Raw genomic sequence first — 27368 nt, 5'->3', positions numbered from 1 at the left:
GACATGTTCATTCAAATGCTGATATTACAAGTACAGGGTGGGCCATTTATATGGATACACCTAAATAAAATGGGAATGGTTGGCGATATTCAACTTCCTGTTTGTGGCACATTAGTATATGGGAGGGGGGAAAACTTTTCCAGATGGGTGGTGACCATGGCGGCCATTTTGAAGTCGGCCATTTTGGATCCAACTTTCTTTTTTTCAGTGGGAAGAGGGTCATGTGATCACATCAAACTTATTGAGAATTTCATAAGAAAAACAATGGTGTGCTTAGCTTTATTATTTCATGAGTTTTTTACAAGTTTTTACAAGTTTATGACCACTTAAAAAATGTGTTCAAAGTGCTGCCCATTGTGTTGGATTGTCAATGCCGCCCTCTTCTCCCACTCCTGACACACTGATAGGAACACCGCAGGAGAAATGCCAGCACAGGCTTCCAGTATCCGTTGTTTCAGATGCTGCTCATCTCATATCACCCCATACATATTCAATGGGCAATCTTACTGAAATCAATGGGCTCATTAAAGCCTTATGAAAGGCCACTTTCATGGCCACCTATGCGTTTTCCAAGATTTCAAGTAAGTAGTAGAACAAAGCAGGAAAGGGTCTGTCTTCTTCTTCTTACACTTCCCTGCATATTTCAGTGCATGCAGGGACTTGTAGTAATTCCTTTAAAGGGGTTATCCACAACTTTGTATTAGTTTACAAAGTTTCCTATGGCAGTCCTAAAATAATAATATAAAAATCCCTCATGCACCGTTCCGCCATTGTTCCCCTGCACTGCTGCCGGTGCCCCCGCTGGTCTCCTGGCTTCCTCTTCTGGCATACCAAATAAACACACATCTCCTGGCAAATTCCCCCTTGCTTAAACCTCAAGACAGTCCCATTGTTCTCAATAGCACAAAGCCTCTCATAAAAGTAGTGCTTAGCAAGGGTATCCATTCGGCTTTGAGGACTACAGCCGCATGGACTGGTAAAAACCAGCAGGGGTTCCTTATCTCGGCCAAGAACATCTAAGGTACAGTACTAGAAGTTGGCAGTATTACTAGAGTTTGTGGGGGTTTTTACACATTTGCGTTATGAGTTGGGATTTTCAGCATTTTCTGTATTTTTGGTGGTGACCTGAAGCTGTTTCCTTATGGATCCAGTAGTAATTTAAAGGCACAGGAGACAATAACTACTTAGTTTCTCAACCCATAAAGCAATGACTTCTCCAAGCTACCATCAAATACTTACAACCGGTTTACACGACTCATCCATCCAAGTCCCAATGGAAGCATATCAAGGAATTAAAAAAGACACTCGTTTGCAAAGTATTACCCAGCAGGAACTGTCCTAGAAGATTTTCCATCGGTGCGGCGCCTCCCGGCGAGCACTCATACAATAATATCGGCCGGTCTAGAAATATGTTTATGGATCTTTCCTCTGGATTTTTTTTTTATAGTCTGATGTCCTTTGTCATTGACAATGGAGACACAGTAACAATCCCTCCTGCAGCTTCTCTCCATAGTGTCTTGTCGAAACCTCTTAGAAATGATATTCTGAAAGAAATCTCTAAGAAGGAGGCAGCTGTTTCTTTTTTTTTTTTTTCCCCTGCTCTGTTTGTTGGGGTCCTCAGGATACGGTTGTCTGATGTCGTTCTTGTAACATAATTATTGATCGGACCGTCGGACCGCGCTCACACTAATTAGACTGACAGGAGCTCTATCTCCTACATAGGAGACCATAGCCGAGGATCGGTAACACTTGACCACGCTCTTCAAAACTAAGTTTGAAGTTATCAGTTGACACTTCCATAATAATAAATCTAAGCCGAGCTCGCCATAGGAGGCTTGTAACCTCTGAGGATTAGGCATTTCAAGGCTTCGGGAAAACGGCGCGGGGGCGAAAAATGGGCACAAAGTAACACGAACAGTTCACATTTTATACTTTTTTTTTGAAAATTCTCTTTTTTTATTACTAAGACTAAAAAACAAACAAAACATTACAGATGTGAGAAAAATGCAAAGAACATGACGTCGTCGATCATAGAGAACTCGCAGGACTGGAGATAAATAATGTGTTTTACACTTTATAATGAGTTGCATGAATATAACTTATAAATTTAACTCTATATAAAATCCAGACATAGAAGACAAAGAGACAAATATATAAAAACACTTAATATTATTAAAATATTTAGATTTGAGAGTCCTCAGTGGTTGATACATTTTAATGGCTAACTGAAAAGATGGTAACAAATTGCAAGCTTTCGAGATTACGCAGGTCTCTTCATCAGCCTGATGAAGAGACTTGCGTAGTCTCGAAAGCTTGCAATTTGTTACCATCTTTTCAGTTAGCCATTAAAAGGTATCAACCACTGAGGACTCTCAAATCTAAAAATTTTTCTATCTACTGGCTAACACGGTACAAGAATATACATTTTCCCTATATTAATATTATTAGTTATTTTAGTGCCATTGAGTCAGTTGGTCGCTGCCTTTTCACCTGTAATCCCGGTATTATGGCACCAGGAGACCGGTCCTGACCTTAGGATTGACGAGTTACACCAATGACAGTCAGTGTAACTACAAATCCCAGCATGCTTTGTTGGGCCGCAGGAGGCGCTACAAGCTGTAGAGAGATACAATGGCAGAAGAACTACGAATGGAGATAATGCCATAGTCCATCAGTTACGGGGGGGGGGGTATTTTTATTTTTAGGGGGAGTAGTTGGCCATGGATTCAGGTTTGAGAGTCTTCATGAGATACAAAAAAATCTATATATAGTGTTAACTTGCCAATATTCAGACTGACCGAGTCAGGGCTCATGTACAGGGCAACATTATAGGGAAGGACCCGGGAAAGCTGAACACAGGGGCATTGATTTTAGGGGGATACCTGTGTAATGGAGCACAGCATTATTTTTGGAGATTATTGAACTATGTGCTAATATCAGGTACTAGACGTCATGTTGTACATTAGGTATCGGGATATTACGAGGAGCAGCTCAGGTTTACCATGATAGTATCAGGGAGGATTCATGGCCATACGTAGGGGAAGAGTTATCTGTATCAGTCCAGGAAAGCTCTCTTGTCCGTTTTTGCACTTTGGCCTAAAAGTAATTGCTGCAAACGTCTCCAAGGAGATGCAAGTATTAAGGATTCTTCAGCATCTTTAGGTAATTGGCCGTCGATACTTTGGAGAGATTTTTTTTTCAAATCTGTGTTGAATCATCTGCTTTAAACATTCTGCAACAATGAAGAGAATCGATTCCTCAACGTCCAGTGTGCGTCTACTAATCAAAAGCCACAATGTAACTCCCAGAGCCGTCCGTCAGCTTTACCATAGATGAGGAATCTTATAAATTATATAATAAAATATAATAACAATAATGATTGGAGATGAGCAAATCCATCCGTGACTATTCAAATTCATAGGAATTTCTCCCAAAATTCCGATTTGTAGAAATATGAATTTTTTCAGGGATTCGATTTCCACAAATCCAGCAAAAAGTAATCAAGCAGTCTTCAATTGTACCGAATTCTCTATATGGCCGAGAGGGGGGTTAAAAATAATGAAAGTTTACACTCGCCTGTCCGTGTCCGCCCTTCACCTCTCCTGCCACCATGGCTCCTCGATCTTCCACTCTCTTCTTCCGGTCAATGTTTGCTCTTCGAATTTTCTGGTAACAACCATCGTGCCCCATGTGGACTGGAGGGAGGTTGTAGAGGATCTGGTGGGAGGTTCGGCAGCAGAACAAGGGGTCTAGATCTAGAACAGGAGAGTATAAGATTCTAGTGTTTTTTCATCTACTTCTTAGTCCTCTGTTTATTATACTTTGGGGTCTGGAGAGACATCAAAGTCTCATAAATGACTATTTCCAGCAATTTCGATTTTGGACCAAATCAATCGAGTTTGAAGGATGATTTGAGTGAATTTGTCTGAAAAAAAAAAAATTCTGGAAATTTGCATTTATAATAATAATTAATATACAGCATTGCCATAGGGAAATTGTATGTATTAATATATATGGTGTACATCAAATCTATTCTAGACTGCTCAGAAAAATGCTTGACATCAAATCTGACCTTCTTTGCCTCCTGTAGTTTCTTAGACTAGTTCTCTCCGTGTTTCTGTGATACTTTTAGCTTATGCAATAAAAAAAAATCTCGGGACATATAAAACTAAGGTGTCTATAGACGACCATTTTTCAATATGTCTGGCCGGTATACATCGAGATGCCGCCATTATATTGTCAAGCATAGCCAAAGCTTTCCATAAAACTGCATGTAAAAAATGAATTCTTTATCTTGTGAACTTGATCCATATTTTTTTTTGCAATGGCGGTTGATGGTAGATGTGTAGGCGGACTGTAAAGTAGAGCTCACTCCTTACCTTAATTAGTTTTAGGACTGGTTCTATTAGCCAGAAAACAAGCGAGTCGCATGTGCGTTTCAGGAAATGAGAGCTAATCGCATTGATTCCGCCCGTACGTCCGCACACACTGTGTTATTGCTTTTGTATCTCAATAGTTTCCATTCGTAATATTAATTTTTAATCGTCTTCATAGAGACAGTGATAATGCGGTGTCTGGGATTAATTAAGTTGGTATTTGAGAAATAAAGCCTGGTATTTATGTGTCTTAAGTGAAACGCGCTTCTTTATGCAACACATTTACAATTCAGATCAATTCGGCGAGAACAATATTTGTTTCCATTATAGAGATGATGAATTTTAATTTAAAAGTTTTCTCCACTTCTCGCTTTATGGAAATTTTTATCTTTAATTTAAATATATTACATCCAACGGGAAAATATAATAATACGACGGACGGCTTGTAAGAAAAGTTCTGAGGATCATAACGTCTTCCAAATCAAGACGCTTTTATAAAGTAGTTTATTTTTTTATTTTTTTTATATAAAGCCTGAAAGAAATACTGAAACTTTATAACATAATAAAATTGCAAATGGACTTGGTCTTGTCTTATAAAGGGGAGCGATAAGGAATGAATCCTTTTCCCTTGCGGCCAACTTTCATTCTTGCGCTTTATTTCCTCTCCTTTATCCAAGAGCCAAAACTCTTTTATTTTTCTGTCAACACCGCGGTATGAGGCTTGTTTTTATGAGGGACGAGTTTTGAATGACACCATTCACATTACCATATAATGTACTGAAAAATGTGCGGTGAAATGGTTAAAAAACCCGACTTCAATGCTTGTGAGAATAATAATAACCTGGTAATGGCATTCCCCAGGTCAGGGTGATTTACCGCGATACCAAACTTGCATCCTTTTATTATTTTATTTAAGCAGTGAAAAAAAAAATAAGAAACTTAGGAAATTTCAAAAAGAAAAAATGGTTTGACTCACTTTTTTGTAAGACTTAATTTTTATTTCTCCATCAATGGATCTATTTGAGGTCTTTTTTGCATGGGGAGCTGATATCTTTATTGATACCAGTTTATGATACATATGTATTGAGCCGGGGGTTGGATACGATGACTCCGGAGGTCCCGTCCAACTCTAACATTCAAGGATTCTATCATTCTATAATATTTTGATCACCCTTAATTAGAATTTTTTATGTTTGCTGCAGCGATTAATAAACTGCTTTAATTTTTTTAATCTCTTCATCTCCTTTAATCCCTTCACTTCCCGGGCGATTTTTAATTTTTTTTTTTTTTGCTTTTGTTTTTTCCTTTTCTTCTTCCAAGAGCCATAACTTTTTTTTATTTTTCAGTCCACCTAACCATATGAAGGCTTGTTTTTTTTTTTTGTGGGACAAATTGTACTTTTGAATGACACCATTCATTTCATCATGTGAAGCACTGGAAAGCGGGTAAAAAAAAATTACAAGTGTGTTGAAATTGCAAATAAAATTGCAATTCAATAATTGTATTTTGGTTTTTTTTATTTACTATGTTCATTATATGGTAAAACTGACCTGCCAATATGATTCTCCAGGTCAGAACGAGAACGCAGATACCAAACATGTATTATCTTTTTATTTCAGTGTTGAAAAAAAAATTCGGAAATTTGTAAAAAATAAAAAAAAAAATATTTTGCTGCCATTTCCCGAGACCCGTAACGCTTACAATTTTCAGGATATGAAGCTGTGTGAGGGCTTATTCTTTACGTCCTGAGCTGATATTTTTACTGATACCATTTTGGGTTAGATACAATGCTTTGATTGCCTCTTAATTAATTTTATTGTAATGTTGCTGTGGCCAAAATATGGTAATTCTGGCGTTTCGATTTATTTTCTCGTTACGCTGTTTCCAAATTAGATTAGCTGTCATTGCAACCAAACGGCGCCCGCAATCACCAACGAGCGCATGTAATGACACTCTCCTGTGCCGGCGCGTGTTAAATGCTGCTGTCAGAGACTGACAGCTGGATTTAACAGATTAACAGCTGTGGCTAGAGCTCTGCTCCACTCGTGGCTGTTAAAGGCAGATGATGGCTGATTAAATCAGCCATCATCAGCAAGAAAGATGCAGGCTCGCATCAGGGAGCCGGCATATGAAGTACCAGTACCACATATGTCATTAAAGGGTTAACTGGTTAAACAGCAGCGATCGGAGTTAGCCATTGTCGCTGTTGTTACAGGTACAGTCACATGTAGAACTTTGGGCACCTCTGGTCAAAATTACGGTTATTGTGAACAGTTAAGCAAGTTGAAGATGAAATGATCCCTAAAAGTCTTCAAGTTAAAGATGACACATTTCATTTGTATGTTAGGCAAAAAAAAAAAGAATTATATATATTTTCAACTTTTACATTTTAAAAATTACAAAAAGGAAAATGGGCCGATGCAAAAGTTTAGGCACCCATGGCGATTTGTGAGCTCAGATAACTTTGACTAAGGTTTCATACTTTAATTATCCGGTTAGGGTTATGGCTTGTTCACTATCGTCATTAGGAAAGGTCAGGTTACATCAATGTCCCAGCTTTATAAATACCAAGCCTCCTCTAACCTTGTGCCAAAAGCCAGCAGTCATGGGTTCTTCAAAGCAGCTGCCTGGCACTCTGAAAATGAAAATGGTGGAGGCCCTCAAAGCAGGAGAAGGCTATAAGAAGATAGCAAAGAGTTTTCAAGTTGCCCTTTTCTCAGTTCAAAATGTAATTAAGAAATAGCAGTTACCAGGAACAGTAGAGGTCAAGATAAAGTCTGGAACACCAAGCAAAATTTCAGTGAGAGCTGCTCGTAGGATTGCTAGAGAGGCAAGACAGAATCCCCGCTTGACTGTAAAAGACCTTCAGAAAGATTCAGCAGACTCTGGAGTTGTGGTACATTGTTCTACTGTTCAGAGACACCTGCACAAATATGGCCTTCATGGAAGAGTCATCAGAAGAAAAACTCTCTTGCGTCCTCACCATAAAATTCAGCGTCAGAAGTGCAAAAGAACATCTAAACAGGCCTGATGTATTTTGGAAACAAGTCCTGTGGACCGATGAAGTAAAATAGAAGTCTCCGGCCACAATGATCACAGGTATGTGTGGAGAAAAAAGGGCACAGAATTTCAGGAAAAGAACATCTCGCCAACGGTTAAGCATGGGGGAGGATCAATCATGGACCTGCAGAAGCGCTAGTTATAGCGTGAAACAGCTGTCGTCCACTTTCTTCCTCGCTCTCCCTGCTTCTCACCACTTTTACCTGTATGATGAAATAAAGAACTATTCATTTTATGAAACTGTGAGTGCAGCTTTTCAGTACTTCTTTTTTGAATTTCAATCATGCTTTGGGGTTGTGTTGCAGCCAATGGCACAGGGAACATTTCACGGGTACAGGGAAGAATGGATTCAATGAAATCTCAACAAATTCTTGATGCAAAAATAACACCATCTGTAAAAAAAGCTGAAGTTGAAAAGAGGATGGCGTCTACAAATGGAAAATGATCCTAAACACATGTCAAAATCTACAATAGACGACCTCAAAAGGTGCAAGCTGAAGGTTTTACAATGGCCCTCACAGTCCCCTGATCTGAACATCATTGAAAATCTGTGACTAGACCTCAAAAGAGCATGATGCAAGATGCCCCAGGAATCTCACAGAACTGGAAAAATTCTCCAAGGAAGAATGGATGGAAATACCTCAAACAAGAAGTGAAAGACTCTTGTCTGGCTACAAAAAGCATTTACAAGCTGTGATAATTTCAAAAAGGGGCGCTACTAGGTACTAACCATAGAGGGTGCCCAAACTTTTGCATCGACCCATCTTCATTTTTGTAATTTTTAAAATGTAAAACATGAGTGACTATATATATATATATATTCAATAAGAAAAGAAGGCTGCACTCCAAAAATTATGAAAAAAGTGAGGACTTCATTAGCCCAACAGATGTAGCAACGTTTCGGATGAACACAGAATTTTTCACAATAACAGTAACTTTGATCAGGGGTGTCTGCAGAAGGTCAAAAATTGCCCAAATCGATGGGAACAGTGCTCAATTAAACGTCAGGCAGGCAGAATGTATAGGCAGACAGGCAGGCAGGGTATATAGGAAGGTGCATGAAAAACATAGCAGGGCACTAGGAACACACTAGTGCCCTCCAATTTTCATGCACCATCTCTTTAAAAAAGCCGCCGGCAATTCACCAGCGGCACATACCGGTACCCGACAATTTATAACAGAAAAAATAGAGCATCACACATAGATTAGATAGATAGAAACATGTCAGTCACATATATAAGAAGTACAGTGATAGTGTTGGTTACTGTACTTGTTATTTAGTGTTAAAATAAAGGATTTATTAAAAAAAAAATTGGCGTGGGGTTCCTCGTAATTTTAGTCTCTAGCGGAGGTTAAGCAGACGGCTGGGGCAGATGTTTGAAGCCTGTGAAGAGGGTAATACCCACGGAGCTTCCCAGGCTACTAATATCAGCCCCCAGCTGAATACCTAGCCTTTACCAGCTATTAAAATGGGGGACCCCTCCAAAAAAATGACGTGGGGTCCCCCCTAATTTAATAGCTAGCAAAGGCTAGGCAGACAGCTGGGGGCTGATATTAATAGCCCAGGAAGGGAGCCATGAATATTGGCCCCCTCCCAGGCTAGAAACACCAGCCGTCAGCCGCCATTTCTGGGGTGGCTGACTGCTGGTGTTTCTAGCCTGGGAATAATGCAAAAAAATGTAATATATAATAAAATATTACAGCCATAAAATAATAATAATTCTACCAGAACTCTGCCCATCAGCCGACTCAGCTGTCATCATCACTCTGGAAAATTTAGCACCAAATTACTAAAAGAGATTGAAAAGCCATTGACCACATATTAACCTTCCTCTTTTTCTTAGGATATCATGAAATAATTTTTAGTTAACCGGGTTTTAATGCACAGAACAGAATTGACATTTGTAGTCTAAATCTGACATAAAATCAATCATCCAAATCAGCGCTGACCAGGTTCTTACACAAAAGAGCCACATGTTACAACTACATGAGAAATCTAGGTCACCGTCTGCGGAGCGTATCAGGGAGGGGACGGCCGCCGTCACATATGAGGCCGACCCAATGGCTTTCTATGTGACAGAAGGACATTACCATCCTGGGAATTTCTACCAGGGAGTTTTGCATTTTTCACATTTTCTATTTCTTAGTAAACACATTTACGTAGACGAAGAAGAAAGGATGGAAAGATTGACTTTTAGATAAACTGATGTAAAACAATCAAATAGTTTTTATCCATTTACAAATCACTAAAAAATATAAAACTACGGTCCAGGAAATATTTTCATTTGTTTGTTGATTTTCTTAGACGTTTTTTCATGATTTGCGGACAGTTTTTGTCGCTACATTTGATCATTTAAATCTTACAATGTTTCCATTTATATACGGGGCCCCACTTACACTTTGTTTTGGTTTTTGTTTCTTTCTTTGTGTATAAGAAAAACAAATCAATGAAAATGTTTTTTTTATCTCAATATTTTATGTCTAGCAGTAAAATGTGAACAGCCGCCTAGACTGTAACGGATAAGTGTTATATCCATGGGACAACGTGCATGTTACAATGGAGCCTTCTTCTGATCCTTTTTTTTTTTTTTGAGAGCTCAATTTAGTGTTCACTTTCGATTTTAAGGACCATTGCAAAAAAATGAAGTTCACAATCAATATATTATTTATGCAGGGATTTGTTTTCATCAATATATTGCGAAAAATAAAAATGTCTGGAAATAAAAATTAAGAAAAAAATAAACAAATTAGAAAAAAAAATAAAATTTATTCCTAAAATTTAAATATAAGACGATCAAGAACATGTAACTTGTAACTACATATGAATCATTACTGTCATAGTAAAAAAAAGTTTCACATCTCTCTTTTTTTTTTTTTGCTATGCCAAAAGTTTGATAAGATGCAAAATGATTAACTATAGAGAATAGAAAGGGAATATATATTTTTAAAATAAGTTTTGCAGAGAAAATAATTATTTTAATGTGATAATATTATGCGTTTACGTTGGCTGTGTATGTTGTATATGATATAGAAGTTATATCCTTAGCTTGTATTGTTCTGCGTTTGGACAAGAAAATTAAAAAAACGTATATATAAAAAAAAAAATACGGTAATACTGTAAATATGATGACAACAAGTAATACTGCTAAAAAATAATTCACAAATACATCAATACTAAATTACTGATAAATGATATCACTTAATAATGTAATAAATAATTATACATATTTCTATTATTCCGATTAGTATTTTTTCTGTACTTTTATGTCATTTAAACTGAATAAAGTTCTATTCATACCTTAATATTAAATAATAATGATCATTGTCTTTCACAATGAGTAATAAAACAGCTTTTGCTATTTTCCATTTATATCTTATTTAGAAATAATTCTGATATAATCTTAAAGAGTTTTCAGAAGTTAGTTTTGGTGAACTCTTACTAGTCCTATAATTAAGGACAAGATGTAATGCGACTTAATCTGTATTGGGTCCAGGTGCATCCATGTGATAATCCAGAGGTTGCAGAATTTCTTGGAATTTATTTACTACTATGCATTATTGTAAATATATTTATTTTGCCGGGCTAGTAATTAAAGCAGCAGATACAATACACACAATGAGGCATGAGGCCTGTCTGCTGCCACGAGTTCTAAAAAAGAAAGAATCCAAACTGCTACAATTGTAACAGAAATTCTTTTCAAAATAAAATGATATAAAGTGATAAAATAAAAACTTTATTTACCAGGGTAAACTTTCACCTAACTCCTCAGTGTACATTGTATCTCAGAATTCCTTGCATCTGCACATGAATCGCCCTGATGTATAGACGAGGTGGTCAACTTCGGACAATGAGGGTGATTAAATCCGGGACAATGCTTGTCTTATTTCTTTGACAGTCACTGTAATTAATGAATCGGGGTCTTTATTGTAGAATTAACTCATAAAGACATGCAGCTGACAGATATTTTATTAATGGTTCGCTCATTTTGGCCAAGGTTTTTTTTTCCTACAATGACCGGATCGAGGATTCCAGATCCTTCCCATGAAATGTTTCAGATGGTTGTTTAATGGTTGAGAAGTGAAGGCGTTCTGCTCTCGGCCGTGGAAACTTCACATAATAAACTGTAAGATGATGTGACAGGACTCTTTTATTCGGTGTCATGTGTGTCCTGCCGGAGTGATCAATAACACATCTGTGAGCCCCGGCATCTGACAACCGGCTCCTGTCAATAATGCATCGTATGGCCGGTTACCCAGGCGGAGACGTATGGAGGATGGTACGGAATATTCTCCGGCTCCTGCCCTTTGTGATGGTAATACTGTATGGCCATTCATTGTGGTGTCCTATTATGTCGCTGGATAGAGCAGAAATGCTCCTTAGTCTATTCCCAAATATTCCATTAATTTGTACAATATGCATTATAGAAAGTGTATGATAGTGTATGTATGATGGATACTATAGACACTGTATGATAGTGTATGTATGATGGATACTATAGACACTGTATGATAGTGTATGTATGATGGATACTATAGACACTGTATGATAGTGTATGTATGATGACTACTATAGACACTGTATGATAGTGTATGTATGATGACTACTATAGACACTGTATGATAGTGTACAGTTAGGTCCATATATATTTGGACAGAGACAACATTTTTCTAATTTTGGTTCTAGACATTACCTCAATGAATTTTAAACAAAACAATTCAGATGCAGTTGAAGTTCAGACTTTCAGCTTTCATTTGAGGGTATCCACATTAAAATTGGATGAAGGTTTTAGGAGTTTCAGCTCCTACCATGTGCCACCCTGTTTTTAAAGGGACCAAAAGTAATTGGACAGATTAAATAATTGTAAATAAAATGTTCATTTCTAGTACTTGGTTGAAAACCCTTTGTTGGCAATGACTGCCTGAAGTCTTGAACTCATGGACATCACCAGACGCTGTGTTTCCTCCTTTTTGATGCTCGGCCAGGCCTTCACTGCGGTGGTTTTCAGTTGCTGTTTGTTTGTGGGCCTTTCTGTCTGAAGTTTAGTCTTTAACAAGTGAAATGCATGCTCAATTGGGTTGAGATCAGGTGACTGACTTGGCCATTCAAGAATATTCCACTTCTTTTCTTTAATAAACTCCTGGGTTGCTTTGGCTTTATGTTTTGGGTCATTGTCCATCTGTAGTATGAAACGACGAGCAATCAGTTTGGCTGCATTTGGCTGGATCTGAGCACACAGTATGGCTCTGAATATATCAGAATTCATTCGGCTGATTCTGTCCTGTGTCACATCATCAATAAACACTAGTGACCCAGTGCCACCGGCAGCCATGCATGCCCGCGCCATCACACTGCCTCCGCCATGTTTTACAGATGATGTGGTATGCTTTGGATCATGAGCTGTACCACGTCTTCGCCATACTTTTCTCTTTCCATCATTCTGGTAGAGGTTGATCTTGGTTTCATCTGTCCATAGAATGTTCTTCCAGAACTGTGCTGGCTTTTTTAGATGTTTTTTAGCAAAGTCCAGTCTAGGCTTTTTATTCTTGATGCTTATGAGTGGCTTGCACCGTGCAGTGAACCCTCTGTAGTTACTTTCATGCAGTCTTCTCTTTATGATAGATTTGGATATTGATATGCCTACCTCCTGGAGAGTGGTGGTCCCTTGGTTGGCTGTTGTGAAGGGGTTTCTCTTCACCATGGAGATTATTCTGCGATCATCCACCACTGTTGTCTTCCGTGGGCGCCCAGGTCTTTTTGCATTGATGAGTTCACCAGTGCATTCTTTCTTTCTCAGGATATACCAAACTGTAGATTTTGCCACTCCTAATATTGTAGCAATTTCTGGGATGGGTTTTTTCTGTTTTTGCAGCTTAAGGATGGCTTGTTTCACCTGCATGGAGAGCTCCTTGACCGCATGTTTACTTCACAGCAAAACCTTCCAAATGCAAACACCGCACCTCAAATCAACTCCAGGCCTTTTATCTGCTTAACTGAGAATGACGTAACGAAGGGATTGCCCACACCTGTCCATGAAATAGCCTTGGAGTCAATTGTCCAATTACTTTTGGTCCCTTTAAAAACAGGGTGGCACATGTTAAGGAGCTGAAACTCCTAAACCCTTCTTCCAATTTTAATGTGGATACCCTCAAATGAAAGCGGAAAGTCTGAACTTCAACTGCATCTGAATTGTTTTGTTTAAAATTCATTGTGGTAATGTCTAGAACCAAAATTAGAAAAATGTTCTCTCTGTCCAAATATATATGGACCTAACTGTATGTATGATGGATACTATAGACACTTTATGATAGTGTATGTATGATGAATACTGTAGACACTGTATGATAGTGTATGTATGATGAATACTATAGACACTGTATGATAGTGTATGTATGATGGATACTATAGACACTGTATGATAGTGTATGTATGATGGATACTATAGACACTGTATGATAGTGTATGTATGATGAATATTATAGACACTGTATGATAGTGTATGTATGATGAATACTATAGACACTGTATGATAGTGTATGTATGATGGATACTATAGACACTGTATGATAGTGTATGTATGATGGATACTATAGACACTGTATGATAGTGTATGTATGATGAATATTATAGACACTGTATGATAGTGTATGTATGATGAATACTATAGACACTGTATGATAGTGTATGTATGATGGATACCATAGACACTGTATGATAGTGTATGTATGATAAATACTATAGACCAGGGGTCTCAAACTCGGCTAAGTATATGGGCCGCACATAGAAAAAATGTGAATTTGAAGGGCCACATTCTTTGCAGGATGATATGAAATTTTTCATGATACCATATTGTTTTTTCAATACACCTTTTGGATCATTTTTTGAACATTTTTAAGCTTTTTATTTTATTCTTTTACATGGCATTTATTTTATGGGCTATGGTACAGTTTTATAATTTTTACAAGTTTTACAGTTTTTACAATTTTTATTTCCTTTTTGTGTCCCCTAATTGGCCACATACAGTGATTTTTTTTCTTACAATTTGCACCATAAAGTAATTCTGACCAACTTCTTATAGTAATGTCCCCATATTGTAGTAGTTTCTCGATCTCGTGGTAATGTCCCTATCCTTGTTCACATCTTGTAGTAATGTCCTCCATCTTAGTCCTCATCATGTAGTAATGTGCCCATCCTGATCCCCATCTTGTATCAATGTGCCCATCTTGGTCCCCATCTTGAATTAATGTGCCCATCCTGGTCCCCATCTTGTAGTAATGTGCCCATCCTGGTCCCCATCTTGTATTAATGTGCCCATCCTGGTCCCCATCTTGTATTAATGTGCCCATCCTGGTCCTCATCTTGTAGTAATGTGTCCATCCTGGTCCTCATCTTGTAGTAATGTCCTCCATCTTAGTCCTCATCTTGTAGTAATGTGCCCATCCTGATCCCCATCTTGTATCAATGTGCCCATCCTGGTCCCCATCTTGAATTAATGTGCCCATCCTGGTCCCCATCTTGTAGTAATGTGCCCATCCTGGTCCCCATCTTGTAGTAATGTGCCCATCCTGGTCCCCATCTTGTATTAATGTGTCCATCCTGGTCCCCATCTTGTAGTAATGTGTCCATCCTGATCCCCATCTTGTAGTAATGTGCTCATCCTGATCCCCATCTTGTAGTAATGTGCCTATTCTGGATCCCCATCTTGTAGTAATGTCCTCCATCTTGGTCCTCATCTTGTAGTAATGTGCCCATCCTGATCCCCATCTTATATTACTGTGCCCATCCTGGTCCCCATCTTGTAGTAATGTGCCCATACTGGATCCCATCTTGTAGTAATGTGCCCATCCTGATCCCCATCTTGTAATAATGTGCCCATCCTGGTCCCCATCTTGTACTAATGTGCCCATCCTGATCCCCATCTTGTAATAATGTGCTCATCCTGATCCCCATCTTGTACTAATGTGCCCATCCTGGTCCCCATCTTGTAGTAATGTGCCCATCCTGGATCTCATCTTGTAGTAATGTGCCCATCCTGATCCCCACCTTGTAGTAATGTGCCCATCCTGGTCCCCGTCTTGTACTAATGTGCCCAACCTGGTCCCCATCTTGTAGTAATGTGCCCATCCTGATCCCCATCTTGTAGTAATGTGCTCATCCTGATCCCCATCTTGTAATAATGTGCCCACCCTGGTCCCCATCTTGTAGTAATGTGCCCATCCTGGGCCCCATCTTGTAGTAATGTGCCCATCCTGGTCCACATCTTGTAGTAATGTGCCCATCCTGGTCCCCATCTTGTAGTAATGCCCCATCCTGGTCACCATCTTGTAGTAATGGGCTCATCCCGGTCCCCATCTTGTAGTAATGTGCCCATCCTGGTCCTCATCTTGTAGTAATGTGCCCATCCTGGTCCCCATCTTGTAGTAATGTGCCCATGCTGGTCCCCATCTTGTAGTAATGTGCCCATCCTGGTCCCCATCTTGTAGTAATGTGCCCATCCTGGTCCCCATCTTGTAGGAATGTCCCCATCCTGGTCCCCATCTTGTAGGAATGTCCCCATCCTGGTCACCATCTTGTAGTAATGGGCTCATCCCGGTCCCCATCTTGTAGTAATGTGCCCACCCTGGTCCCCATCTTGTAGGAATGTCCCCATCCTGGTCCTCATCTTGTAGGAATGTCCCCATCCTGGTCCCCATCTTGTAGGAATGTCCCCATCCTGGTCACCATCTTGTAGTAATGTGCTCATCCTGGTCCCCAACTTGTAGTAATGGGCTCATCCCGGTCCCCATCTTATAGTAATGTGCCCACCCTGGTCCCCATCTTGTAGTAATGGGCTCATCCCAGTCCCCATCTTATAGTAATGTGCCCACCCTGGTCCCCATCTTGTAGTAATGGGCTCATCCCAGTCCCCATCTTATAGTAATGTGCCCACCCTGGTCCCCATCTTGTAGTAATGGGCTCATCCCAGTCCCCATCTTGTAGTAATGGGCTCATCCTGGTCCCATCTTGTAGTAATGGGCTCATCCTGGTCCCATCTTGTAGTAATGTGCTCATCCCGGTCCCCATCTTGTAGTAATGTGCCCATCCTGGTCCCCATCTTGTAGTAATGTGCCCACCCTGGTCCCCATCTTGTAGTAATGTGCTCATCCTGGTCCCCATCTTGTAGTAATGTGCCCACCCTGGTCCCCATCTTGTAGTAATGGGCTCATCCCGGTCCCCATCTTGTAGTAATGTGCCCACCCTGGTCCCCATCTTGCAGTAATGTGCCCATCCTGGTCCCCATCTTGTAGTAATGGGCTCATCCTGGTCCCCATCTTGTAGTAATGGGCTCATCCCGGTCCCCATCTTGTAGTAATGTGCCCACCCTGGTCCCCATCTTGCAGTAATGTGCTCATCCCAATCCCCATCTTGTAGTAATGGGCTCATCCTGGTCCCCATCTTGTAGTAATGTGCCCACCCTGGTCCCCATCTTGCAGTAATGTGCCCATCCTGGTCCCCATCTTGTCATAATGAGCCCATCCTGGTCCCCATCTTGTAGTAATGTGCCCACCCTGGTCCCCATCTTGTAGTAGTGGGCTCATCCCGGTCCCCATCTTGTCATAATGTGCCCATCTTGGTCCCCATCTTGTAGTAATGGCCCATGCACGTCCCTAACTTGTAGAACATTCAATTGAAAAGAATCACCGTCTTTGGCGGCCCTCAGGGCCAGGCAGGAATTATTACGGGGGCTCCGATGCCTGTGGGCCGCATTAAGCAGCCTCAGGGGCCGCATGTGGCCCTCGGGCAGCGTGTTTGAGACCCCTGCTATAGACACTGTATGATAGTGTATGTATGATGGATACTATAGACACTGTATGATAGTGTATGTATAATGGATACTATAGACACTGTATGATAGTGTATGCATGATGAATACTATAGACACTGTATGATAGTGTATGTATGATAGATACTATAGACACTGTATGATAGTGTATGTATGATGGATATTATAGACACTGTATGAAAGTGTATGTATGATGAATACTATAGACACTGTATGATAGTGTATGTATGATGGATACTATAGACACTGTATGATAGTGTATGCATGATGAATACTATAGACACTGTATGATAGTGTATGTATGATGGATACTATAGACACTGTATGATAGTGTATCTATGATGAATAATATAGACACTGTATGATAGTGTATGTATGATGAATAATATAGACACTGTATGATAGTGTATGTATGATGAATACTATAGACACTGTATGATAGTGTATGTATGATGGATACTATAGACACTGTATGATAGTGTATGTATTATGGATACTATAGACACTGTATGATAGTGTATGTATTATGGATACTATAGACACTGTATGATAGTGTATGTATGATGGATACTATAGACACTGTATGATAGTGTATGTATGATGGACACCATAGACACTGTATGATAGTGTATGTATGATGAATACTATAGACACTGTATGATAGTGTATGTATGATGAATACTATAGACACTGTATGATAGTGTATGCATGATGAATACTATAGACACTGTATGATAGTGTATGTATTATGGATACCATAGACACTGTATGATAGTGTATGTATGATGAATACTATAGACACTGTATGATAGTGTATGTATGATGAATACTATAGACACTGTATGATAGTGTATGTATGATGAATACTATAGACACTGTATGATAGTGTATGTATGATGAATACCATAGACACTGTATGATAGACAGATCATCAGTATCTGGTGACTTCTCGTCGCCTCCATCATCAGTATCTCGTGACCACCCGTCGCCTCCATCATCAGTATCTCGTGACCACCCGTCGCCTCCATCATCAGTATCTCGTGACCACCCGTCGCCTCCATCATCAGTATCTGGTGACCACCCGTCACCTCCATCATCAGTATCTGGTGACCGCCCGTCACCTCCATCATCAGTATCTGGTGACCACCTGTCTCCTCCATCATCAGTATCTGGTGACCTCTAGTCGCCTCCATCATCAGTATCTGGTGACCGCCCGTCGCCTCCATCATCAGTATCTGGTGACTGCCCGTCGCCTCCATCATCGGTGTCTGGTGACTGTCCATCACCTCCATCATCAGTATCTGGTGACTGCCCGTCGCCTCCATCATCAGAATCTGGTGACCACCCGTCACCTCCATCATCAGTATCTGATGACCGCCCATCACCTCCATCATCAGTATCTGGTGACCGCCCATCACCTCCATCATCAGTATCTGGTGAGCGCCCGTCACCTCCATCATCAGTATCTGGTGACCGTCCGTCTCCTCCATCATCAGTATCTGGTGACCTCCCGTCATCTCCATCATCAGTATCTGGTGACCACCCGTCGCCTCCATCATCAGTATCTGGTGACCACCCGTCGCCTCCATCATCAGTATCTGGTGACCGCCCGTCACCTCCATCATCAGTATCTGGTGACCTCCCGTCATCTCCATCATCAGTATCTGGTGACCACCCGTCACCTCCATCATCAGTATGTGGTGACCGCCCATCACCTCCATCATCAGTATCTGGTGACCGCCCGTCACCTCCATCATCAGTATCTGGTGACCGCCTGTCTCCTCCATCATCAGCATCTGGTAACCGCACATTGCCTCCATCATCAGTATCTGGTGACCGCCCGTCGCCTCCATCATCAGTATCTGGTGACCACCCGTCGCCTCCATCATCAGTATCTGGTGACCGCCCGTCACCTCCATCATCAGTATCTGGTGACCGCCCATCACTTCCATCATCAGTATCTGGTGACCGCCCGTCACCTCCATCATCAGTATCTGGTGACCTCCCGTCACCTCCATCATCAGTATCTGGTGACCGCCCGTCACCTCCATCATCAGTATCTGGTGACCGCCCGTCGCCTCCATCATCGGTATCTGGTGACCGTCCGTCACCTCCATCATCAGTATCTGGTGACCGCCCGTCACCTCCATCATCGGTGTGTGCCAGTTCTAAGTTGATGGCGCTGCTGGTCATCTAATTTTGAAGAAACGTAAGTATGATGTGTCTTATCACATGCACTACGTCTTTGACTGACTAATGTGTCTGCGGTCCTCAACATTTCCCATTTTTGGTTCTTTTACATTAGAGCTTGAACGATACATCTTGATACCACAGTCTGCTATAAAAAATATTTGCCTGCGAGGCACCGTGCAGATGCAGTATAACTACCCAGTGTCTTGCTGCTGTGCTTAGTCTAGCCCTGTGACATTAATCTGTCTTCCACAACCTAACCTTTGTAGCAACGTTTGTCTGTTCCTCACCCAGTTTTAAGCCTCCTTCACAGCTGCTTCTGATGTTTTAGGGTCCATATAAATACGATGATCATTATCATTTGTCTGGTATAATTGTTACTTACACCTGACTATAATCCCACAAAATCCCTGACTTTTTTTACAAGTACCTAGAAGAATGTATGAAGGCAAAGGGCAATCACCAGAAATGACTGTGATTTTCCTGATGAAGACGTTAGTCCAACTTCCAAACGCGAAGAGAATAAACCGCGGGGATAAATTTCATGAATGTCCTTTGCCACTGCTCAGGTCTTGATGTTTGGCTGCAGCGTTGATGTCACGTTGACTGGTGCGCAGGTAGGACACCACTAAACTCACAATGTAAAAGATAGAATCCAGCACTCATATAATGCAAGAAGTGTAACGTCCAATCCAAAAAAGTAACATTTCAGTCTGTTCCTCAGACCTTCATCAGACGGATAAGATATTTGGTGTCCACTTTCCTTAAATTACTAAATCCTTTTAATAAAAATGTTGGCTTGACTTTAAGTTGCGCTGCTAGAAGAGTTGGTGGTATTGTCTTTTAAGATACCGGTAGAGCTTTCCAAAAGGCCCAAGAAATTGATGAGAAGATGTCTGCTAATAGTTTTTTTGGCTTCCACCTTTAGGCAAAGAGGCTCTGACCACGAAACTTGAGTGTCACAGTAATGGTGTTTTGTGAGTTGCAACAATATGACCCCATTCACTTATACATAGTAATGCTGCTGATAATCCAGAAAGGAGAAGCTACAAGATCGTCAGGTCCTGCTATTAGGTGACAAGGAAGAATGCAAATGGAGACAGATGAAGTGAAAGTTGGGAAAGACTTCATGGAGTCACGCGAGAGGTGCCCAGGGTGCCGGGCAAAGGATTGGTGCACAATGAACCTTGCCCTGGACTGGCTGCTACATATAACCAAATAAGATCTCTGCCAAGAAGAACAAATAAGATCTCTGCCAAGAAGAACAAATAAGATCTCTACCAAGAAGAACAAATAAGATCTCTACCAAGAAGAACAAATAAGATCTCTACCAAGAAGAATTTCATATATCATTCTTTGTTCTAGATATTTTTATTCTAAACAATTCAACTCCAAAGTATAATGGGATCTTTCTGCCGCGCTCCTCAAGATTTTTTTTGTACCAGTTCCTGGGAGAAACTTTATATCAGTTTTTAAAAAATGTGAAACTTTGTGATTGTTTTTTTCAAACTGTAAACTAAATAATTGTAATTGTCCTAAATGTCCACTTCGGGATCCAGCTGGAAGTTTCCCTTCCTCACATTGATCTCAAGGCCGTCGAAGGTTTTTACCGGGAATTTTTTCTCTGCCAGTTCCCTTATTGGGAATATGCTAATGACATCCAACATGATTACTGGTTTTCTTTTCAATCTTTATTCCTCTGTGGGCAAAGCAATCAGAAGAGGAGAAGGAGAGATTTACTGCTTGCTCGTGCGCCTTCTTCAACCATCTGCTCAATCCTGTTTCATTTGAATACGAGCTGCGGATTTAGACGGCGGCTGAAACCTTCTCGAATGTAAAAGGAGATAATGTCCATCTCTCAGTGTCACTGTAATGTGCCAGCAAATTGTTAGTGTAAAGTATAATCTGCAAGATTAACACGCTTAAAGGGGAACTCCACCTTCCTCCAATTGGACCTGCCAACTAGATTTGTCTTTTCCTTTCCCGCTTTGCAGATTATTGAATTTGTATGTAAAGTATCAAAAAAAAAAAGTAAAAGAGGGAAACTTTTTGAGCCAGTGCCACTATTTGGTGTTGGAATTCTTATGTTTATGACATTTTATTTGGTGAAAGTGAATTTATCAAAAAAAAAAGATAAAATCTGCCATTCATATATAAGTCAGAATTAAGAGATTTGGCCAAAATCTGGTAACGGAGTTTCCTTTGCTGAAAAGATTTCCATATTTTCTATTTTGCAGAAGTGGAAAAAGGACGCGCAGCCATATTGGTTGTAACTTTTCAAATGTGTTAAATTGTTGTCCAACCGTCAGAAAAAAACGTCAGAAATGCAAGAATCAGGATTGTCTGCTACAATGTTTAGCTTAAAGATTGTCACTACACCGATACATTGTGACGCCTCCTCAGCTGTATCACAAGGACAAGTAACAGCCTTCAGACTCGAAATTGAAAGCAATCAATTAATGTTTCTGTGACTTTTGCTCGTAATTTGATAAAGTTTTCTCAGCTTCTGCTCATAGTCTGACCTGTCAATCAAGCCCTGCCCTCCCGCCTCTCGGCTCTCTACTCGCTGGAGATGTGGTGCCTTCCTGCTTGATTGACAGTTCAGACCAGCGGCCAGCAGCATGGTTACTCCGCTGGCCTGATCTCTGCACTTTCTGATGCTTTTATATCAGGCAGCTTTTCCTCTGCAGCATCGGAGGTTGCGCTGAAGATGGCCAGATTGGGAGCTGTCAGCACACTCCAGCGATTCGCCGAGCTTCCGAGCAGCGTTTACAAGCTCTATTGGGCTTGTAACCACTGTGCATGTTCAGCCACAGTCTCTAGACCACAGTAAGGAGCAGTAAAAAATAAAATTAAAGCTTCTTCTGCTCTTGAGAAGAGAGAAAATTTTAAATAAGAAGCAAATTGCCAAGTTGCTTGTTTTTCCATGCATTTTGCAATTTTAGCCATTTATGATGATGAAAAAAACTCCTTTAAGGGGCACGTCTTCCTAATAAACTTGTCAATTTTACTCCAGTGTCAATCAGATTAAGGCTGGCATAAGAAACTCCAATTTTATTAAATCTTCTTCACCCCAAACAATTAAGAGCTAGACCTCGTGCAGAGCAATTTATGGTCCAAGGACTCGTGTGCAAGAATATATATCTCATTACTTTCATGATACTTCACCCAGAAAAGTCTCGGAGGCCCTGGTTACTATGTAGAGGTATTATATAGGCTCTATGTGGTGGCATTATATGAGCACTGAATTGCAGCATTGTAAAGCAGTATTTAAAGGGGTTGTCTGGGACTGACATATTGATTGCCGTCCCAAGGGATACGTCATCAATATGAGACTGGTGGGCGTCTGACACCCGGCAACCCCACCGCCGAAATCTGCTCCTGCAGTGTCCAGAACTGAGTGATGTCTGGATGGAACGCAGCATTGCCGTACATTGTTCAATGGCGGCTGTCCGAGCAGACTTCAGCTGATCGATGGGGGGCCGGGTGTCAGACGCCCCATATAGATGACATATCCCACAAGCAACGTATCGGTCTCAGACAACTCCTTTAATAGAGTTCTCCTCACTTCTTAAATAGTCAGTCGTGAAAAGCCAGAAAAAAAGAGAGCGTAATACACCCGAAATCTGCCAGACTGGAGAAGATGATGTCATGCCCTCCAGTGACCGGACCGCTGGGGCTACCAAAGAATAGCCATGCCACATGGGTCCTTTCATCTTTTTGCTTATTTTAGAGTCCTGCCTCTTTATTTATTTTTTATCAAAATAGATGGATAGATAGATAGAACCATCCTGTGTAATATAGGAGATGCCTCCAACCCGTGTAATATAGGAGAGGTCTCCATCCCGTGTAATATAGGAGAGGCCTCCATCCCGTGTAATATAGGAGAGGCCTCCATCCCGTATAATATAGGAGATGCCTCCATCCCGTGTAATGTAGGAGAGACCTCCATCCTGTGTAATATAGGAGAGGCCTCCATCCTGTGTAATATAGGAGAGGCCTCCATCCCGTGTAATATAGGAGAGGCCTCCATCCTGTGTAACATAAGAGAGGCCTCTATCCTGTGTAATATAGGAGAGGTCTCCATCCTGTGTAATATAGGAGAGGTCTCCATCCTGTGTAATATAGGAGAGGTCTCCATCCCGTGTAATATAGGAGAGGTCTCCATCCTGTGTAACATAAGAGAGGCCTCCATCCTGTGTAATATAGGAGAGGCCTCCATCCCATGTAATATAGGAGAGGCCTCCATCCCGTGTAATATAGGAGATGCCTCCATCCCGTGTAATGTAGGAGAGGCCTCCATCCTGTGTAATATAGGAGAGGCCTCCATCCTGTGTAATATAGGAGAGGCCTCCATCCCATGTAATATCGGAGAGGCCTCCATCCCGTGTAATATAGGAGAGGCTTCCATCATGTGTAATATGGGAGAGGCTTCCATCATGTGTAATATGGGAGAGGCTTCCATCCCATGTAATATGGGAGAGGCCTCCATCCCGTGTAATATAGGAGAGGCTTCCATCCCATGTAATATAGGAGAGGCCTCCATCCCGTGTAATATAGGAGAGGCCTCCATCCCGTGTAATATAGAAGAGACCTCCATCCTGTGTAATATAGAAGAGACCTCCATCCCATGTAATATAGGAGAGGCCTCCATCCTGTGTAATATAGGAGAGGCCTCCATCCCGCGTAATATAGGAGAGGCCTCCATCCCGTGTAATATAGAAGAGACCTCCATCCCATGTAATATAGAAGAGACCTCCATCCCATGTAATATAGAAGAGACCTCCATCTCATGTAATATAGGAGAGGCCTCCATCCCGTGTAATATAGGAGAGGCCTCCATCCTGTGTAATATAGGAGAGGCCTCCATCCTGTGTAATATAGAAGAGACTTCCATCCCATGTAATATAGAAGAGACCTCCATCCCATGTAATATAGAAGAGACCTCCATCTCATGTAATATAGGAGAGGTCTCCATCCCGTGTAATGTAGGAGAGGCCTCCATCCCGTGTAATATAGGAGAGGCCTCCATCCCGTGTAATATAGGAGAGGCCTCCATCCCGTGTAATATAGGAGAGGCCTCCATCCCGTGTAATATAGGAGAGGCCTCCATCCCGTGTAATATAGGAGAGGTCTCTATCCTGTGTAATATAGGAGAGGCCTCCATCCTGTGTAATATAGGAGAGGCCTCCATCCTGTGTAATATAGGAGAGGCCTCCATCCCGTGTAATATAGGAGAGGCCTCCATCCCGTGTAATATAGGAGAGGCCTCCATCCCGTGTAATATAGGAGAGGCTTCCATCCTGTGTAATATAGGAGAGGCCTCCATCCCGTGTAATATAGGAGAGGCCTCCATCCTCTGTAATATAGGAGAGGCCTCCATCCCGTGTAATATAGGAGAGGCCTCCATCCTGTGTAATATAGAAGAGACCTCCATCCCATGTAATATAGAAGAGACCTCCATCCCATGTAATATAGAAGAGACCTCCATCTCATGTAATATAGGAGAGGTCTCCATCCCGTGTAATATAGGAGAGGTCTCCATCCCGTGTAATGTAGGAGAGGCCTCCATCCCGTGTAATGTAGGAGAGGCCTCCATCCCGTGTAATATAGGAGAGGCCTCCATCCCGTGTAATATAGGAGAGGCCTCCATCCCGTGTAATATAGGAGAGGCCTCCATCCTGTGTAATATAGGAGAGGCCTCCATCCCGTGTAATATAGGAGAGGTCTCTATCCTGTGTAATATAGGAGAGGCCTCCATCCTGTGTAATATAGGAGAGGCCTCCATCCTGTGTAATATAGGAGAGGCCTCCATCCCATGTAATATAGGAGAGGCCTCCATCCCGTGTAATATAGGAGAGGCCTCCATCCCGTGTAATATAGGAGAGGCTTCCATCCTGTGTAATATAGGAGAGGCCTCCATCCCGTGTAATATAGGAGAGGCCTCCATCCTGTGTAATATAGGAGAGGCCTCCATCCTGTGTAATATAGGAGAGGCCTCCATCCCATGTAATATAGGAGTAGCCTCCATCCCGTGTAATAAAGGAGAGGCTTCCATCCTGTGTAATGTAGGAGAAGCCTCCATCCTGTGTAATATGGGAGAGGCTTCCATCCCGTGTAATATAGGAGAGGCCTCCATCCCGTGTTATATGGGAGAGGCATCCATCCCGTGTAATATAGGAGAAGCCTCCATCCCGTGTAATAAAGGAGAGGCTTCCATCCTGTGTAATATGGGAGAGGCTTCCATCCCGTGTAATAAAGGAGAGGCTTCCATCCTGTGTAATATGGGAGAGGCTTCCATCCCGTGTAACCATCTAGTTGCCGCCATTTAACTGACTTGTAACTTCACAACATCCTTTTTAAAATGTGTAGCCCAAAACTGGATCCCATCTTGAATGTATGAACTTATGATGAGTGATTTACAGAGGGGTAACGATACGAGACAGAGGTCTTTAGCATTTACCCTTTGTTGCCTGTATGTATATTTATATTTTTCGCTCGCGCAGAAGACGAGGTAACTAAATGAATGAGCCCCAGCGGAGCGCCCCTGTACTGCAGGGAGCAGATGTACGGGTGACAATCTTCTAGTAAACATTTTCATAAATCACATTATTTATCTACAAATGAAACATTTTATTGTGCCAGACATTCATTCACGTGCAGGATACGGCTTGGCACATTATGAATGAAACTACTCTACTCCTAAGCCCGGTGTCGTCTCGCTCCCTAACTAATGGGGGGGGTCTCATTTTAAAGCATATAGGTTTTTTTTCTCTTCTCTACTAAGATTTGGCTCAGGGAGTTTAAAATCTGTAGGGGGCCATAGGAACCGGGACCCATGAGGTCCTATACAAAGTCCAGGAAATCTATCAATGCTGCCAAGAATCTTACGAGGTTTCATGTTTAATTATACGAGCTCGGTTTCATAAAGCGTGGAGTGTAAGTCTATAATGGTTTAGTAATTATAAGAAGGTCATGTTCTCATACACTGAATAGAGGTAGGTTATAATAGCAAAGCAACCGAAAGAGAGCCAGCCTTTATACGTTAGCTTGTCGTTACAGAGACATTAACCCCAGTTATTAAGGTTGGGGATTCAATAGATTGTTGGCGTCAACTGGGCAAAAAAAGTTTTTGAATGCGGCAATCTTCATTTTAGACTATCCTGAATTCAGAAAACTAAGTCTACCTCTGCTTAGCGTGGCCATAGATTAGTGTGCCATTGTTAAAGTAAAATAAGTTTGTCTAAAAATTGTAGCGCACGACAAATTCAAGTAACCTGCACCCACTTTTTGTGACGCTTTTAGAAATTTGACGAATGTTGCAAATATTAGATTAAAATAGTGTGTGCAATCACATATAGTAAGGCAAAGGATCAAAGGCGGATACAATCAGATCTTGTAAAATTTTAATTTGTCAATTTTTTTTAAAAATGTGGCAAATTCCTCAAGAATTCTGTCGAATTAATCTCATCTTACTCCAGAGCTGTCTTCATTAAGGCTGGAATATAAAACCCCAGTCTTTATGAATTGGCCTCTCTGTCTAGGTCTGTTAATATCTTTTGATTTTTTTATTAATTGTCTGGTTGTTTTCTTTTCTATTATGCCCTCCTTTAGTGGATCATTCCACACTTGGACCACTCTTGTTTTAAACAATTACCCAACAGCCTTGAGAATAAATTAATTGCCTCCATCCATGACCCAGTTGTACTGGTATATCATAAGTCTGTCTTTTATAATAATTCTCATAAATACTATTTTTGGAATTTCAGGACACACAGTCGAGAACTTTCTGCCAAGTCGGCACAAAAAAAATATTTGTTTGAAACATGAGGAATCTGCACAACGATAAACAGATGTCAGATCCCTTACCAAGACACTAAAGACCTGGCTTATTACAGATCTGTCTTCACATGGCTACCAT

At 41.0% G+C, this 27368-nt stretch overlaps 1 long non-coding RNA gene across 1 annotated transcript in view; it reads left to right on the top strand.

Annotated features, from left to right (window-relative positions):
* Window positions 1–935: 935 nt before the first annotated feature.
* LOC141156479 (uncharacterized) overlaps window positions 936–27368 on the top strand; it is a 50112-nt gene continuing 23679 nt past the window's right edge. The window contains exon 1 of the long non-coding RNA XR_012247635.1: window positions 936–1021. This is a non-coding gene — a long non-coding RNA (uncharacterized lncRNA). The remainder of the gene's footprint in view (window positions 1022–27368) is intronic.

The sequence above is a fragment of the Phyllobates terribilis genome, unplaced genomic scaffold, assembly GCF_046119375.1.
Source record: "Phyllobates terribilis strain yellow unplaced genomic scaffold, ASM4611937v1 Scaffold_8__6_contigs__length_399053987, whole genome shotgun sequence".
Taxonomy (NCBI): domain Eukaryota; kingdom Metazoa; phylum Chordata; class Amphibia; order Anura; family Dendrobatidae; genus Phyllobates; species Phyllobates terribilis.
The sequence above is the reverse complement of the archived record's forward strand: the minus strand, read 5'-3'. Positions and strand labels throughout refer to the sequence as shown.